Source organism: Harpia harpyja, chromosome 5 (assembly GCF_026419915.1).
Source record: "Harpia harpyja isolate bHarHar1 chromosome 5, bHarHar1 primary haplotype, whole genome shotgun sequence".
NCBI classification, from domain to species: Eukaryota; Metazoa; Chordata; class Aves; order Accipitriformes; family Accipitridae; genus Harpia; species Harpia harpyja.
Window position 1 is genome coordinate 16,979,244 of NC_068944.1, and position 17,854 is coordinate 16,997,097.

At 36.4% G+C, this 17,854-nt stretch overlaps 1 protein-coding gene across 6 annotated transcripts in view; it reads left to right on the forward strand.

Annotated features, from left to right (window-relative positions):
- The window catches only part of CDH19 (cadherin 19), a 118,972-nt gene that overhangs the window by 37,392 nt on the left and 63,726 nt on the right, over positions 1-17,854 (forward strand). Inside the window, exon 1 of one of the 6 annotated variants that reach the window (XM_052788221.1) lies at positions 8,650-8,870. The exons of 1 other annotated variant lie outside the window; for it this stretch is intronic. The gene's annotated coding sequence lies outside the window, so the exon portion shown is untranslated. Of the gene's footprint in view, positions 1-8,649; positions 8,871-17,854 lie in introns of those variants that run through there. 4 more of the 6 variants (XM_052788218.1, XM_052788217.1, XM_052788216.1 and 1 more) reach the window with 4 other exon arrangements.

The following is a 17,854-nucleotide window of genomic DNA, read 5'->3' on the forward strand; positions in this document are numbered from 1 at the left end:
GCTAGGCTGATTTTTCTCCTCAGATTTTATCACACAAGTTCCTGTTTGTCGGTTGACTGTGCCGCTGACTCTTAGAGGTCAATGTGTTTCCATGCTGTTACTCATGTAGCATTCATGTCAGGGGCTTCAGCTGGTCTAATTGGCGTAGACTACACAGCAGTCAATGAAGCTAGCGAAGTTTTCATCTGCCCATCCTGCTCACAGATCAAATAGGAGCATTTCACAGGCAGCAGTTAGTTACTCAGTCCTATCTATCTGACCTGTCTTTGACATTTAAAGATAGGACAGACTACGTTATACCAGCTATAAATCTGTGTTAGGCAATGCTGTGTTAACTCTTTAGTAACAACTATGGTAGCATTTAAAAAAAATAATTTTTTATGAACAATTCAGTATTCTGATGTTTAGCCCACATAAACTGATCTGCTGGTTTCTTTAGGGCTTCCATTGATTTTAGTGCAACTGCAAACTGTTTTTTTTAGAGAGAACATGCTGTTAATACTTACAGTTGCACACAGATATTAAATAGGAGAATCTTACTGTGGATATTTCAGTGAGAAATACAGAAAAATAAATCACACTATAAGCTTGATTTCAGATATTTTGTAGAAGGTAGAGTGAATTATTTTAGCTGAAGTTATTAGTTTGGCCCTCTTTTGGGGAGACTAAAATGCCTTAAAGTCAGATTTTTCTTTGCTTTTTTTTAAAATAATTTTTTTTTTTAACTAAACCAGCAATCCTTTCAGTCTGCGATAGGTATTAAAATGGTGCAAGAAATCACAAACCCTCTAGGTAAAAAAAAAAAAAGGAAACAAGTTAGGATTAATGTCATTATAATGACATATAAGTTGAGGTTAAATTGTTGTGCCCAAAATGCAACTGTAAACTCTGTATTAAATTCTCTTGTGTCAAGAGCCTACCTCTGAACCTCAATGCAAAACACAATTTTCAAAAAAAGGAAAAACTTTTTTTCCCCCAAATTTTTTCTTTCTCAATTAGAACAAAAAATAAAAAGAGGGGGGAATTTCTTAAAAAAAAAAGGGGGGGGGAGAGTTGGTGTCAAACAAAGCAAGGTTTTTTCTGGCTGATTGACTTTTTCTCAGGGTGTAACTGAAAAGCCCAATTTTTTCATTCTAGAAAACCAGAGAGTTCAAAAAAATTGCCTTACTTCTTTCCCCTATCCTGTACCTAGAAAGCAAAAAAATGTAGACATGAAGGGTGGTCCATGGAGCACAGAGTGAGGGCACCTTGTCCTATGTCACCTTCTTAGCACCCATTAACAAAAAGAAAAAATGTTGGCCTTCTGTTTTCCTCTCCCTCTTGGCAGGAGGGATGAGATTTGGATCTTTTCCTTACCCAGGAGCTCATCTCAAAGGCTTTTCACTTTTCACGATTGTCTTCCAAGCTACCGTTTAGGCTTTGCTGGTGGGACATGGGATGAAATGTTGACATTATGAAATTATTCAGACAGGAATCCTTTATTTTATTTTATTTTGTTCTATTCAATTTCATTCATTTTTTTGGAATGGAAATGTCATGGGTTTTAATTAAAAAACAAAACAAAACACATTGACATTTCTGAAATTGGAATATTTAGTTTAGTTTTGTTGAACTAATCCAACAGGGCTATTTTTCTGCCACTGAAATTTGTGCATAAATGTCTTTTCCAAATTAGGCTGACCTGGCCATGTAATCTCTATACCAACTCTCATACTAATCTCTACACTAGTTTTTATACTGAGAGGTTTTAATGCAGCAGAACACTGGGCTGATCAGTCACAGCTATAGATTTGGTCTTCATAAACTTGCATTTAATATTTCTGATATTTCTTCTACCTTCATGCTTCACTTTTTTCTACATGTAAATGGGTACACTAATATTTACGTCGCTACCTACCATAGAGGTAGAATAGCCTTCTAACATTTGTAGCAGATTGATCACGTATGTGAAAAAGTGTATGAGGGTTACATAGCTAACCAAATGGAAAGAAATATTTGTCTTGTTATTCTTCAACATATTTTATAGTAATTCAAGACTAAATTCTGACTTGTGCTATATATGACTTGTATCTAATAGCAGTTGCTGTCCTCTCTGCAGGAGACATGTGGAAGAATATGAACTAGTCACTTACAGAAATCAGCTGAATTCAGGTTCTTCTTAGGATGTGATCATCAGCATGAGATCTTGGGCTAAAGACAGAGATGAGACAACATCCCCAATTTTGTTCAATCTATATCTAAACAGTGTGTAACAGTAAGAGAACAAGGGAGCTTCATTCTTCCAGGGGATCATCTTGAAGATTTTCCTGCTCTGAATTTGATCTTATTGATTGTATCTTGTGATGGGAATACAAACAGGAAAAGATAATAAGGTGTCTGCATATTATTTTCCAAACAGTGTATTCTATCATAACAATATTCACTGAGAAAAGGGAAGGGAAGGGAAGGGAAGGGAAGGGAAGGGAAGGGAAGGGAAGGGAAGGGAAGGGAAGGGAAGGGAAGGGAAGGGAAGGGAAGGGAAGGGAAGGGAAGGGAAGGGAAGGGAAGGGAAGGGAAGGGAAGGGAAGGGAAGGGAAGGGAAGGGAAGGGAAGGGAAGGGAAGGGAAGGGAAGGGAAGGGAAGGGAAGGGAAGGGAAGGGAAGGGAAGGGAAGGGAAGGGAAGGGAAGGGAAGGGAAGGAAAGGGAAGGAAAGGGAAGGAAAGGGAAGGAAAGGGAAGGAAAGGAAAGGAAAGGGGAAAGGAAAGGAAAGGAAAGGAAAGGAGAAAGGGATTGTCTTTGGAAAGGTCTGATTACAGTGTGATATTCAGATTCTTTTAATTAAGAAGGTTACGCACCATTTCCACAGACTTTTCACACATACTACTAAGTACACACTTATCTTAAGTAAGTATACTTTGTTGCAATTCATTAAATTTCTTTCCCCTCTGGGGGAAAAAAGTAAAAAGAAAGGAAAAAAAAGAAAGAGAAAAAAAGAAGAAAAAAATGGATTTCATAACACAGAAAGCACACAATCGTATGGAAAAATGCAAACCCACTCAAGTTGATCATTAAATACTGAAACAAATAAGACACAAAGATTTTGAAACTGATTCCAAATAATTCCATGAAAAAGAGTCTCCCTGGTATTGTAAATTAATCCATGCATTTTTGTATTTACAGTGCCTCATGTGTTGCTTCTAACTTCTGTTCCAGAAGCTGTGATTTAAAACATATTTTAGTGGGAACTGAATTTTAGTTACAGTGGAATTATTAAAGAAGAAGTGAAAGAAAAAAACCCCAACATTTATTCAACAAAATGCTTTCATTCAGTGTAGTGCATTTATTCTGTATAGTGACAAGATATTGATCAGGAATGCAAAAAAAAAATTATATTTCAGCCTATTCAGCCCTCCAAGCCCCACTTCTCCTTCCTCTCTTGGTTCCACTTGGCTCCTCTTGGAGCTATGCCTCCCTTAAGTGACAATAAGTAAGACTCTGGGAAAAGCTGCATGTATGAATCTCCATAAAAAACTCATCTAGAAATGGCAAAGATCCCAACAATTAAAAAAAAAAAGGCAATACAAATCCCCCAAATTCAGTATTGAGTCCACAGAGATGAAGATATTATGTATGCTTTTATTGCTCTTGTTCATACCCCACTGCTGCTATTTTCACAGCAGCTTCTCCACCTTTTAGCAGTGTTGTGCTGGATGCTTATCTAGCCTGGAATAATTCTGCTTAGTTTGATGCAAATTCCAAACACAAGAGCCATGATTTGGGTATAGGTGACTGGGGAGGATCATCCACCTTAAAATCTTGAGTTCTGTCCTTCTCCCTCCCTGTCCTCACTGAGTAAATTCAACTTACTCTGATATCAGATCAGTATTTGAATAACCTGCCTTATTTTCTCCGGGATATATTTGCAAAGGTTATAAGCTGTTACTTGGAAGTTGGAAATACCATATGTAAACCAAAAATAATCAAATAAAACTTTGCTTTTCTCATATTTCATGCCAATGATCTATAAAAGTGTAAAAACATAACCTGCATGATATTCAGAGATCAAATACGGGGATGAATATCTCCTCTTCCCCCCAGTTTTAGTTCACAGGAGCAATGTATTCCTGTGCAAAACCGAGGACAGGACTTAGTAGAAAAGTCTTTACATACGTTGCTTTTATATAGCAGCTTGCTGTAAAACTCGGCAGATGTTTGACTAACTTCATTTAACTTTTTCCAAAATATGAAGCTTTTTAAACTGCTTTTGTTTGAAAATAATCATCTTTGTTTGTAGATAAAACCATGGCTTCTTATTCTCTGCAAACTAACATACATGCAATTTATTCGTTTGTTTTTTGCCTTCTAGAGACAAATACCTTCAAAGAAAAAAATGTAGTTTTGCTTTGGTTATAAAGTTTTTTCTTTCTTCCTTTTGTTTTATGAGAGAAATCCACCCTTAGGTGGATAGAACGGAAATCCCATCACTGAAATTCCTCTAAACCTCTGCCTTACATAAATACAGCCTACGAACACAGTAAAAGAATAATTAAACAACAAATAAATGAAATAAGAAGCAAAATATGTGGGTTTCCCCCTCTACCACCCCCACCTCTCTTCTTTTTTTTTTTTTTTTTTTTTTTTTAGGTTTTGTTTGTCTCGCCTTTTGGTTTTCTGAGATTTTTCAAGAAAACTTTTTGCCCTTGCCAAAGTATCTGTCTGTGTTTTGAATTCTCCTCATACTGGAAAGTGATTAAGGGAAGAACTGTTTACCTGTAGTCCCACCGAATGAACCCAAGAGAGTGAAACCTTCTGAGATCAGTCCAATTAAGCAAGTGTCAAAGATGAGGATACAATCTCATTTATCTCCTTGAATGAAAACTGACCCCTTTTTAATCCTTTTTTTTTTTTTCAGTGTTCTTTATTCTGTTTAAAAATAAACAGTGCTCCTAGGGTTTCACATTTTTATTTTTTCTTTAGTTTCTAGAAAATGGAATAGGTTTTCCTTAAATAAAGATAATTAACTCTACTGAATTCTTAGGACTGTCTTTCTTCAAGTCATTACAACACATACACATATAACCACAAAATTTGATTGGTCATTATATTTCAACAGAAATTTAACTTTAAAAGAAATGAGTAGATATCATATTACAATTGACTGATCAGTAACCACCTTTTAAATTGTATAGACATTTTAATTCCAATTTCATTATCATGTTCTTGCCCACGAGCAAACACCTAATTTAAGCTATAGCTTTTGGATGGATAAAATTCCTATTTTTAATCACAATAAATATAATGAAAAAGGAAAAGTTTCCAAACAGTTTAACTGGAATTCTGAAGTTTCTCTCTCAGTCCACAGTGCCTATACGACAACCCATTTTCATTTATTTATTTTGGTAAAATAAAGTTCACTCAACTCTTCCAAACCTCCAGTAAGGTTTTGCTCAGGCAATGATTAGAGCTCCTCACATGTTCCCTCAGAACTGGGTTGCCCAGTCATGTTGGTTGTGCTACTAAATCTGCTCTCAGCAAGCAACGGGTCTCCCCCGTGGAGCGAGATGATGTTAAGCTTTTAACACACCTTGGAGGGAAGCTGTGACAACAGTCAAGGTGACAGTGGCTGCTGAATGCTACCATATCGCTGAGATCCCTCTCTGCAGGAAATAGCAAGGTCTGTGACATCCAGAAAGAGCTAACAGCGTAACTCTTTTCCTTAATATGTGACAGTCCAAATCATTTCCTTTCAATGTTAGTACCAAAAAGCCTGTCTGTCATTAACAGATGCCTAGACAAAGAGAAGCGGAGACTGTTTATCACATGAGAACACTGTACTGGGAATAAGTATGTGTTTTCTTCTCAGTTGAGAAATGTTTTCTCATAATTTTGTGAATTAGCCTTCTTATTTGACTTCTTTTTTAAGATGCAGACTACACAACTAATTTCTTTTTTTTACTTATTGCTGTGTGCTATCTGTACCTTGTCAAAAGTCCCTCCTATTCTGGCCAGTTCGCCTCGTCAGTTTTTCAACAAACATTCCCAAGAAACTTCCATTTTTATTTGCTTCCTACTAGTCATTTCTGTTCCCTTCACATGGCATATATTATTTAGATTACATCCTGTGACAAGTTTCAGCATTCTTGGTAAATGAGCATATCTTGTTTGCCAAATGTTAGCAATGGTTGTACCCTTTTCTTACACCTTTGTCTCGTTAATTCTGACTTGGTGAATGAAACGTCACCTCTTCTGTATTGCTAGAAAGCCAGTGAGAAGCAGCGTCGGTAAAAAAAGCTGTTTTTCCAGGTGGTAAATGGTAACATATCACTGAATTCCAGTAACACTTCTTCAGTTTCCACAGGTCTTAGGAAAGCGTCCTTCTTCTCTTCCCATTTTTCCTTTTCGCATCAGCTGTATGTCACCCTGTGCAGAGCTGATGTCAGACCATGAACCAAAAGTAGGATGCAAGCATTCTTACCAAATAGCAGCTGCCTCCAAACATTCCTGTTTCTTAAAGAAACAAACAAATAAACAAAGCAGCATGATAAAAAGTGCAGAAGACATGAAAATGTGATCTGAGTTTATGTTGGTTCCCTCACTCAAATCTAACATCAAGTTTTAGACAAAGAAATCAAGTTTTGCTTAGCACAGGCAAAATGTTTGAGGTAAGAGCACCAGAAAGAAATCTTTGTCGGTTTGGTTTTGATATCCAGTTTCATAAATAATTAAATAACCATTACTAAGAACACAGTGTTATCAAAGAACCTTAAGCTGTATAATATTATCATGTTTGCTCTGATTTGAGAAAATAACAGCCAATCTATCTACTTCTTAAAGCTGAAGCTGTATATAATTTGATAAATTGTGTGTTCATTTCCAGTCTGATACAGAAAATATTTATTTATACTGAAGTAGTTAGGAGGAGATAATCCTGAAGAATTTACCAAGAGATCATCCTCAAAAGATTGAGAAGTAATTCTGAATAATCTCAGAAAAATCCAGCTGCTCAGATAGTGTACACAATGCTTTTCTATGGACTATAAGGCTTTCTGACGGTGTCATGATGGGCGCAATGGATAGACAGTTTTCCTGTGTTAACTTCAAGCCCATTCATTTCAAGTTTTAAGGTCTGTGATATTAGGGAGGTTTGTATTTCTTTGGAACCAGCTGATTTGTCTCTGACACATAGACATAAATACAGTAAACAGTGATTCACTGTTAGCCAAGGTACCAGAGCTCACCTATGCATCAATCATCAGGACTGTTCCCTTTGCAGACCATGTTCTGCTCTGCTGTTGTTCTCTGAGCTGGCAACACTACCTAGTTGTGTTTTCTTATAGCATTACGTATGCTAAAGAATCATGTTTCCTCATTCACCATCTTTTGTGTTCTGGCCATGAGATTCCTGAATGACTGAGTAAGAGCTGCAGGACTGGTCAGAATTTACTTTCCTTCCTTTCCAGAAAAAAATATGATAAAAATACATGACAAAAGTACAGGCAAGAGTTTTTCAATCTCCACATAGGAACAGTTGCTAAATTTTCCTAGACTGGATGACGAAAAGGGAAGAGGGAGAGGTAACTTTCCTCCAGATGTCAAAGTTTTCTGTTTAAAGGAGGCAGTTTCAGGAGAAATAAAAAAATCTGTCAACTGAAAGCATATTCATTCCTTAAGCGACTAATTTCATAGTGGAAAATCTAAAATTGTTTTAGAAGTTTTTGAGGTGGTACTTTTTTTTTTTTTCAGTTTTATCATTAACAGGATACATTAAGTCTGACAAAATGTCATGTTTGTTGTTTTACCATTTAGGACTTCTCAGAAATCTTCTTCGCCTGGAGCTAATACTGCTGTAGCACTAAGTTCTAAACCATCTCACCATAAATATGTCTTCCATAATAATGACAGAAGTGTTACTGTAATCCACAGTTCTTCTTTATTCCCCAAATATCCTTATTTCTTTTTGAGAGCACAAGGAATGCACAATAAATATTTGAATTTGTTTTTTGTGTTTTGAATATTTGTTCAAAATTTCCTAAATTGACTTAAGATAAAACTTAATTTCTATGAAAAAAATGTAACCTGTTGTGTAATTATTGCACAAGATTTTGAGTGTATTCTTTTTTTTTTAATGAGGATTATATTATTTTTGTTATATTTTTCAGTGGACTATAAAAACCAATGCTAGCTAGTAGACAAAAATTAACTTTTGTAGACAGTTGCAAGAAGAATAAACCAATGTATTTCATGTCTCTCGAAGTATGTAAGGACATAAACCAATACCTTGGGCATGTGGTTTTTTCTCAGTGTGAAGATTTCATGATTCTTGAAACTAAATTATTTTGGGAAAAAAAAAGACTGGAGGGTAAAAACCAAACTGTAGAAACTCTCTTCTTTGACTAACTTTTGTGACTATTCTAAATTGATCGCTTGTTTCCCAGACTAATCTCTAAACAGAGGGCATATCCCTTTCACTTGCAAAATACTCTCACACAAAATGAATTACCTTCCCACCACCTTGGTTACTTGCCAGGGAGTACTTTATTTTTCCACTAGGAAAAAGAAAATCAGCTCGTATTTTGCTTGCTAGAGCCTTCTGCATTTTAATTCTGAACTCTGAATGAACATCAGAGAGGCCTTATGATGTTTTGCACAAAAGTGCCTGTGTTCATAGTTTTACTCAGGGCACCCAAAATAGCATGCAGTAAGCAGTGTCATACTGTGACTTTTCAAAACTAAAAGCAGAAGTGACTTATACTGGCAGGAAGCTGTAACTCCTAAAGCTTTCCGAGGATCTGTGAAGTAAAAGAGAACTGCTTACTTCTCTGCATCAGATGTTTAATTCAACTTTTACAATACCCATTTCTTTAAACCTAGAAGGCCCTGAAGTTACACAGGTAAGATCTCTATCTTTTTTTTCTTTATTATCTTCAAAAATCAGATTTAAAACATTTAGCTGTGTGTCTCCAGTGCAAAAATCACAACAGGCGAGAAAAACCCCAAAGCCACTCAGAACCTCCAGAAGGAGAAATCTGCTTTTGTTGTTTTCTCACAGTCCACCAACTAACTTCTATAGCTGTGGAAATCCAACTTTCTATGTTGGATTTACCAGAGGAAATACTTACTATGCCTGTTTTGTGTTCAACTGGCACATTAAAATATCCATGCTGATTATCTATCTGTTTTTGCAAGACCCCCACCTCTGACAGACTGCTTGCAATTGCTTCATCTACACTCATGCAAGTGATTGTCGCTAAAATATGCTTACAATTTCTGAGGGTGATATCAAGAAGAGTGAAAAGTCTCTTGTTTTACAGCAACACGTAGAAGTACTCCCTGGCTTGCTACTCTCCATTCTACTGTTGCAATAATAATAATATATCTTTTTAAATTTTGTCTTAACTTTACGTTCACCTTTCTGTTCCCATTTCTCTTTATAATCCCACACCTAGCAACTGCAAAGTCTTTCAGACCGCAAAAAAGGGATGCCTCTACCTTTGTTGGATGTCAAGTGTAAAATGGCAATTTGTTAGTAAATAAGATGTTCAAAGAGCAGTGCAGTATATATACCATCAAAATATTTGTATTGTATGTTTCTTTCATAAGCCTTCTATTAGGAGGTATAGCTACAATTTATTTTTCATGTTCAAACTCTCTGATTAGACTGTAGTCAAGAAACAGCCAGTAGAATATAGCCCAGAAATATTTAATAGCTGTTGATTGGTTATTAAAATGCTGAATGTCTGTCAGCTTGTTCATTTCTACAAATTATTTTGGTATGAAATGGGTAGGAATTACATGGCTTTTGGATTATATCATTTTTAATAGATTGTAATTTAGAATCAGTTGTGGTTGCAAAATCACTCCAGATAGATAAACTACTTTTAATTTATATGGGGATAAATTTGCACTAAGGTGCAAAAATTGATCTGCGGACACAATTTTAGGAGTTATAGTGATACATTGAAATGTTCAGCATTTTTCTGTTAGAAGTGTTGAACCAAGCACTTACATAAAATGAATATAGGGCTGTGTCTGGAGTTCAGGCTTTCTGCATTTTTACAGCCTAAAAAATGCATTGGTGTAAGAGCTAGCAGACAATGAAAATCCATTCTTGGAATTATTTTTATGTAAAGGAGGGAGGAAGAAAGAGGGGCTTGCCCAGAAAATACTCTAAAAGTAGCTTAAAATTGAAGAACAAAATTACAAATCTACTATGGAAAGCCATGCATTTTTAGAACCAAAATGTAACTATTTTAACCTAGTGTTAGGTAATTTATGAAATTATAATGCACATTTTACATTCTGAACTGCTAGTATGTAGAATATTTTAAAAATGAACTCAGTATGTTGCCTCTCTGTTTCAGAATGCTTTACAATTACCAACCTGAAGCAAATATCAGACAATATCAGCACATTTTGTTTTTGAAATAAGAAAGCAATATGTGATATGCTATACAGGCAGATTTTAATGATGCTCATGGTTTAAGCTACCTGTTGCTTTTCATCATTGCCCGGTGTTTTATTTGCTTTGGTACTTTATAACTCTTTGGGGTGAAATTGCCATGGTGTAGTCTTTGCATCACGTTCGCTATAAATATACTTAGAAACTTGTTGTTAACTTTATCAGAAAGATTTGGCTATTTCTTAAATCAGTTTAATTTAAAACAGGTAATTTTGCCAACAGATCTAACAATACAATAGATAATACTGAATTAAAGCATTAGCTTTTTGTAGGTGAAAACCATTATTCTCCTTTTACTCTGCCAGTCACAGAAAGTCTTGATTTCTACCACAGGCAGCAGAAATGGGTTCCATCACAGTCCCTTATTTTTTTTCCCCTATTTCAACTATGTTCCCAAGCCCTTTTGAGTCTACATGATGCTAAAGGAAAACAGGTGTAATAGAATGTCTTCGTTATCCATCCTTTCAATCTTCTTAACCCAGAAAAATACTTGTTTCTGAAGACTAATGAATCGAGAGGCCAGAGAGTGTGTCTGGCAGCCTCAGCTATCTTGAGTATTGCAGGAGGTTTCATTCCAGACCTTACTAAGTAGACAAGGTACATATCCATCACAGAGGAAGTTGATGAGGATGGAGCAATGTCTATGAGACCACATGGGACGGACCTGGGAACATAACTGTGCTTTGGATACACAGATCCAGGTCTCCTCTCCACAGCTGCATTGCCTGTAGCATAAAAGGAATTGCTATTGCTGCTGCTAACAAGCTGCAACTGTTAACAATGTTTGCAAAAGGACATTACTCCCAGGCTTTCTATCAGGGACACAAACATAGTGAAGACCTTGTAAATGGAAGGTGACATTAAATTAGAATCCTTCATTCTCAGGCCACTGACCTAACTGTTAAATCAAACTCCTTTCTGAGACAACAAAATTAGAAACATTCAAATAAACAACATAAAGGATATCCCATTGGGAAAAAAAGAAAAAAGAAAGAAAGAAAACCTCAGTAAAACACTTCGTGTCTGCACATATAGTACTGGAACTAAAAATATGATAATACCTGAAATAAGGTTACTAAGACTATATTAAGGGAGAACTCTAAAGTATATATTCTGATGCAATGTTAAATTTGTGGAGGACAACTCTTTTTTGCATTGGCACTATTTTTTTTTTTTTCCAACTTATGAGTGACAGTTGTTGCAACCTTAAAATTGCTAACTAAACATTAGAGGAAGTGTTAAGCTGTCACTTAACATTTTCCTGGTTTACTTTTTACATGGAGTCATGACACATTGGGAGCCAAAACACATCCTAGTAAATTAGAAAATATAAATAACAAAAGAATAACTGAATTCAGTGTGACTGAGCCCTGTCTTTATGTATTTATCCTGATTCAAATCTAGCCAGGATAAAATCTCTCTGCAGAATAAACTCTTTTTCAGTATTTTACAGACCTTTAAGACAGTCAGTGGTAAATAACATGGGTAAATAAAATAGCAAATTAAAGTTCTTGAAGTTTTATTTTGCTTGACAATTTTCTGTTTAAAACTGTTTTTACAACTATATAAGCAATATTGTATATTGTTATTATACTAACAAATATTTAAAATGCCCTGCCCTCAGTCTCATGCAGTATAAAGAAGGTTTGTGGCTTTTCATTGTTAGAATTCTGACAGTGTAGTCAAACTGTTGAGTTCTCTTTAAAAACAAAGACTACAAAAATTAAAAGGGATTTAAAGAGGCAATGCTTGGCAAATGGTAAAGACACTGGTTACACACTTCTTTCCCTTTAGAGAATCTTCTCAGAATGGTGAATAGGATATGTAGAATATGTGGGGAACAATTTACAAGGCAACATAGTAAATCTTTCCTCTTACGGTGATAAGTTGAAGTGAGATAATGCCATCTGTCAAAACCAGTCAGAAAAAAAACAGGATTGAAAGACTGCAAAGAAAACTGTATTTAGTGTCTCTCTAACAATTTAAAATTATTAAATGAGATCTAGATATTCAAAACAGAATTTATCAGGAGATGGAACAAGGAGCTATGTCTTATATTGCTTTGTAAACATTGTGGTTCACTGGATGTGGTCACAGGTGAACAGAGCTCACTTCCTAGGAGTTTTACCCATGGTGACTAAACATGGGAGCCAAAACCCGAAATGATGTGAATCTTTGTTAAATCATTAATCTGTGATTTCTGGATGATTGGAAGCACTCTGAAAATGTCAAGAAGACTGCCAACAAACTTCGTAAATAAAGCTGAGAAAATCATAACACAGCAGCATGTAAGAACTTGTATAATCCAAAATACTCTAAATATTCTCTGCATATTTTTTTAAATTTACTGAAAACAGTCATACAAGCATACATGCCCATACACAAAAACTTGCTCTGTGTTACATGTTGACATGAAGAGTATGAATGTGCAAACTGCAACAGAAGCTCCCTAGTGCCTTGATGCATTTGCATGTATTTTTGAGAAGATGGACACAGACTAGGAGTAGTCCTAACTTTGGTTGCCTTTTGACATATCCATGACATTTCAGGTGCTAAGAAATGAGATTTTTTTTCTCTAAATGGTACAAATGCCTTCTCTCTTTCATCCTTCAGATGAAGAACACAAAAAGAGACCATTGTCCAAGGGTCCATGAGCTGTGACAATGGGTCGCACTCATGAGGCCCTTCCCAGGCACCTCAGCTTCCAGTAGAGTCCACAGAAAACTTGAGGGAAAGAATGAAGGGAGAAGAGGACGTGTGCCAATATGGTGCAACCTATAAAACCCCCATCTTCGCTAACAAATTGGAAAACAGTGCTAGTTTCAATTACTGCCCTGTTCATCTTCAAACAGCTGATCTCTCACTCTGTCTCTCTCCATGAGATACAGATAGCTGTCGGAGAAGATTAAGGGCATTGCTGCTGTTCTTTTTATCTGTCACTGTGATATATATTGGCTGGACCAAAATTTACCCTTAACAGTAATTCCCAATGGTAGAAGAGCTAGAATGATTTATGCTACTTTATATCCCATGAGGTACCCCTGGAAAATAAAAAGACATTTCCAGACAAATTAAGATGACAACCAGACTTACAGAACGAAAATGTGGTAAGTGTATTGGTTTTCCCCTAACATCAAATTTAACATATAAATTGAATTGGTTTCAAATGCCAGATCATTAGATAGCTGGCATACCCAGCTATTTTCATAAAAGACTGACCCATGAAATGTATTAATAGCATTTGGAAATGTCACATAGAGATAAACTGTGCTGATTGCTCAGCTTTTCATATGCGCGCTTTCAGGAGTGTGCAGGTGTTATAAAATTAGACCCATTTTCTGGTGCCTTAAATGTAATATTATTCTACTCAATTGTTTATCATCTCAGCTATTTTTTTAAGTGATCATCTTATGAAAATATTTTTTCCCACGTAAAGATTACAGGAAAACAGAGCCTAGACTCAAAGACTGTCACAGTTTGAGACCAATTTGACAGTGTGGAGACTAGATGGGCTCAGTTACCTGAACGTTTTAATCACAGCTAGATGAGATTTTTTTACAGGGGACACGACTCCCCTGACCTGCGGAGGGGAGATGGTGCCCTCCAGGAGGAAGTTCAGACACGTCAGCACAGCAGTCCCTACTGTGTGGTGCACAGTCTGGGTTGGGGCTGTCTCTGGGGGGTCCCTCTCTCCAGTTCCCTCTTAGAGTCCTCCCATGGGTACCCAAATAGTTTCCCCCCTTCACATACCCCTGGGGTCCCTCCCCCATGTACCTCCAGGGTCTTTCTCTCAGCGACCCCAACCCCATCAATTACTGGTTCCACAGGCAATATCTGACTGGGATCCCCAGTTCGAATCTCCTCAGCACCCCGTACCGGCCCATGGACATGGCTGTGGTTGTGGCCAGACCCCTCTGGGCTTTTCTTCTCTGGTGGCGGCTCCCGCGGCCATGGGGAGGCTGACTGCGCCCGAGGTGTTTCGCTGTTCTGGTGACAGGACTGCTGCCCTGTGCCGTGGGATGCGCATCCCAGCCCTGCCAGGCCCAGCCGTGCACATACGGACAGGTAGCAAATTTCTCAAGAAATACATCGGTAGGAGCAGCTAACGCAGAGCAGCACTGCAAGCTGCGTGCGATGGGAGCACGCCAAGGCCAGATCCTGAAGCGTCCTCTCTTGATGGGCAGAGCTAGTTCCACCACCACCATCTGAACGACCCAGACAAGTAACTGCTTGTTCTTAGCAACCCAGCATTAACAAAACCAAACAAACAGTTCCTATTACACTGAGTCCTTAAAACGAAACCTAAGAATTAAGTTACATTAAAAAAAAAAAAGCTTTTCTCACTAGATGATATTGTTTATTTCCCACAAATGAAGCTATTCTGTCAAAAGAAAAGAAGATTTAAAGAACTTACCACCCAATATAGTGTCTACAAACATGGGTTTGTTGCCTGTATGAAGTATTCATAGAAACTCTGAAATGTAAATTTATAATCACATTTTCCAGTTATATTATAAAAACTGGAAATGTAAATAATTCAAAGATGTGAAAAACTTACGTTGTCATAAATCATGGATTTTTACTTTTCTGTCTATTGGGGGTTTTGTTGTGTGGTTTTCCTTTTTTTTTCCTTTCTTTTTTTTTTTTTTTTTCTTTTTTCTAATACATAGCCTCTCCAGAATAACAGCTGATTTCCAAGTGGAGAAATACTGCTTAAGTCTGACCTACCATAACCTGATTTGGTCCATTTTGTTTCAAATGAAAACAAGTATTGCTGAGTATTACTAATCACAAATGTCAGAGAGTAAAAAGTATACTATTTCAGTAGGATATCTGAAGATAAACTCTGTTGGAACAATTTCAGTGGCCTTTTACAGTCAGCAACTTTAGATTTCTAGGAATTTGTAATTGTTGTGTGTAGGCTTTCTTTTTTTAAGTCTGGGTATGTTGGAGCAATGCTCACTATACCTAAACCAGGGAAGTGAGATGAGCCTACAGGCCCACACAGCAGAACCTATTGGAGAATGAAGCGATGTCACTAAAAGACTGAAATCGTATTCACCTGTAATGCATGAAAAATTTGAGAGTTTTAATATGTATGTCACAAAATCACAGAAAACAATAAAGTGAGGAAACAAAGAAAACTTAGCTTTGCTTTGATGTGTTTTCACATCCAAAAGAAACGTTTTCCTTTTTTCTACACTATCACATAGTATCTATGATTTACATACTGTAGTATGATACCATAGTAGTATGACATTATGATCATATAGATCATAAATCATAGTAACCATATGGAGGAAGAGCATTCTGGTAATCAGCTGTGTTAAGTAAGAATTCAAAATGTGTGTGAAAAAGTTTCCTGAAGATTTTTTTTTTTTTAATATACTGGAAAACATGAAGAAATGTCAAGTCCTTCGGATAATATTATTCCTCCTGTCCAATCTAGAGACAAATGGTTTCTAAAAAGTGTTCCTTTTATAATTCAAAGTAACTTGTACCAAGAAGACAAATAGTGTGTTTTATAAGAATTTCAAACATTATTTTAAGCTATTTAATCTATGTAACATCTTTGTTCTGGTCTAATTTCCTTTACTGGATTCATCTATCTCTACCTAAAATGCAAAACATAGCTAACAGAGGAACTGTAAGCTATACTTCTAACTGTAAATTAATACTTACATATTTAACATGATGTACCTTGATCCTCACTAATATTAATATGAACTCAGAAGTGACAGAACTTGCTCAAAAATAGAATATTTCTATGGGGATGACAATGAGACTAAGAATGTAGTTCATCTGACCTGTTTGTAGATGTCTTTTAGGTAATTTATTAGCTTAGGTTAATTGTCAAGATCTTCTTTAGACAGAAAGAGGGTGATTTAGACTTTGTATGTTAGTTACCTTTCTTACAGTGCAGTAAACCACAGATGCCTTTCTCTTTCCATTGACTACTGAGGGAGCCTGCACAGGCATGTTATGCTAGGTCTTTAACTTTCAGGTGCTTAAATTAATAAATGCAGTCTTAAGGAAACATGGGAGCCTCAGGCTTTGTATTATTAAAAAGAAATATGCTATCTATGCCATAAAGAATAATCATTCACAGGCATGGAAAAAAATTAGATAAACTCTTAGGTTATTAACAGGCCTATAAAATCTATGAGTCCACAATAAACACTGTAATATTTCATCTTGTAGTCACAATTTTTCAATAAAAAGGAACTTTATTCCATATTATGTTCTGTTCTTCTGATAATAAAATTAATTTTTCTACCTCATTTAGCAGTTGTATTTAGCAGGCAATGATTCTAGGAGTAGAATTAATTCACACAAACAGTACTAATAAAGGTAATGTAATAAAATAATAAAAAAGTAACAAGTAAAGCTAACAAAAAAAATAGGGGGGAAATTAAACATTTTGGACATTGTAACTTTGGCCAAGGCTCTGATATAGCTTGTCAAAGTGACAGTGGGTAACTGTGGAGAAGCACTGGATGTTTTTTACTCAGCAGAAACTGTGAATAAGTTTGATTTAACTGAGGCAGAGAGGCTGCAAATTGATTTCTTGATTCATTTAGGACACAGTCAGAGGTAGCATATAGAAAACCCTAGAGAGAAGAGGACAGCATTATTGTTTCCTTCCTTAATAGGTGTAAAAGGTTGGAACTCTGTCAAGTGGCGGCAAGTTCATCTGTGTAAAAGACAATGTAAGGTATTTGCCCATCAGACACATCGATTGCTTGATGCAAGGGAGAACCAGAGGTGACAGCCTCAGCAGCCGCTGACAGCTTGCTGCCTCCCACATCTGGGGGAAGGAGATAACCGGGGGATGCTGAGCCAGCCCAGCCCTGCTGCCAGTCACACTGCCAAGCTCGGGCATGCAGGCTGCAGCTGCAGTGCTGACAAATCACAGGAGGTTTATTAGTCATGGCCTGCTCGGCCTTGCCCTCTACTGCTTCATGAAGTTAACAGTTAGTTAAAAATTGATTCAAAATTAGTTCACAGTTAGTTAAAAATCAGTTTGAAAAAATCAAATTCAAAGTTATATATTCTCACATCCCTCTCTCAAAAGAGGAAATGAATTTAAAGAAAACAAATAACCCTTTTCAAGCTTTGAAAAACTAAAATACTAAACTATGGTTTTCACATGCAAACCCCACCATTTTTATTTTTAAACACCAACATATTTATAAACAATGGGCATAAAATACCATGGGCACGGTTTTTAGTTTTTAAAAAGAAGTTTCATTCAAGTGTCTTGCACTGAAGTCACAATGACTGAAAACATTTTTAGAGGGCATACCTCAACAGTAATTGCTTTAGATCTTCAGGACTTCTCCATTAGGTAGCTAGCTATAGATATATATTGGTAAGTTTGCATAAAAGTCTGTGCGTTTACCACTATTTACCATT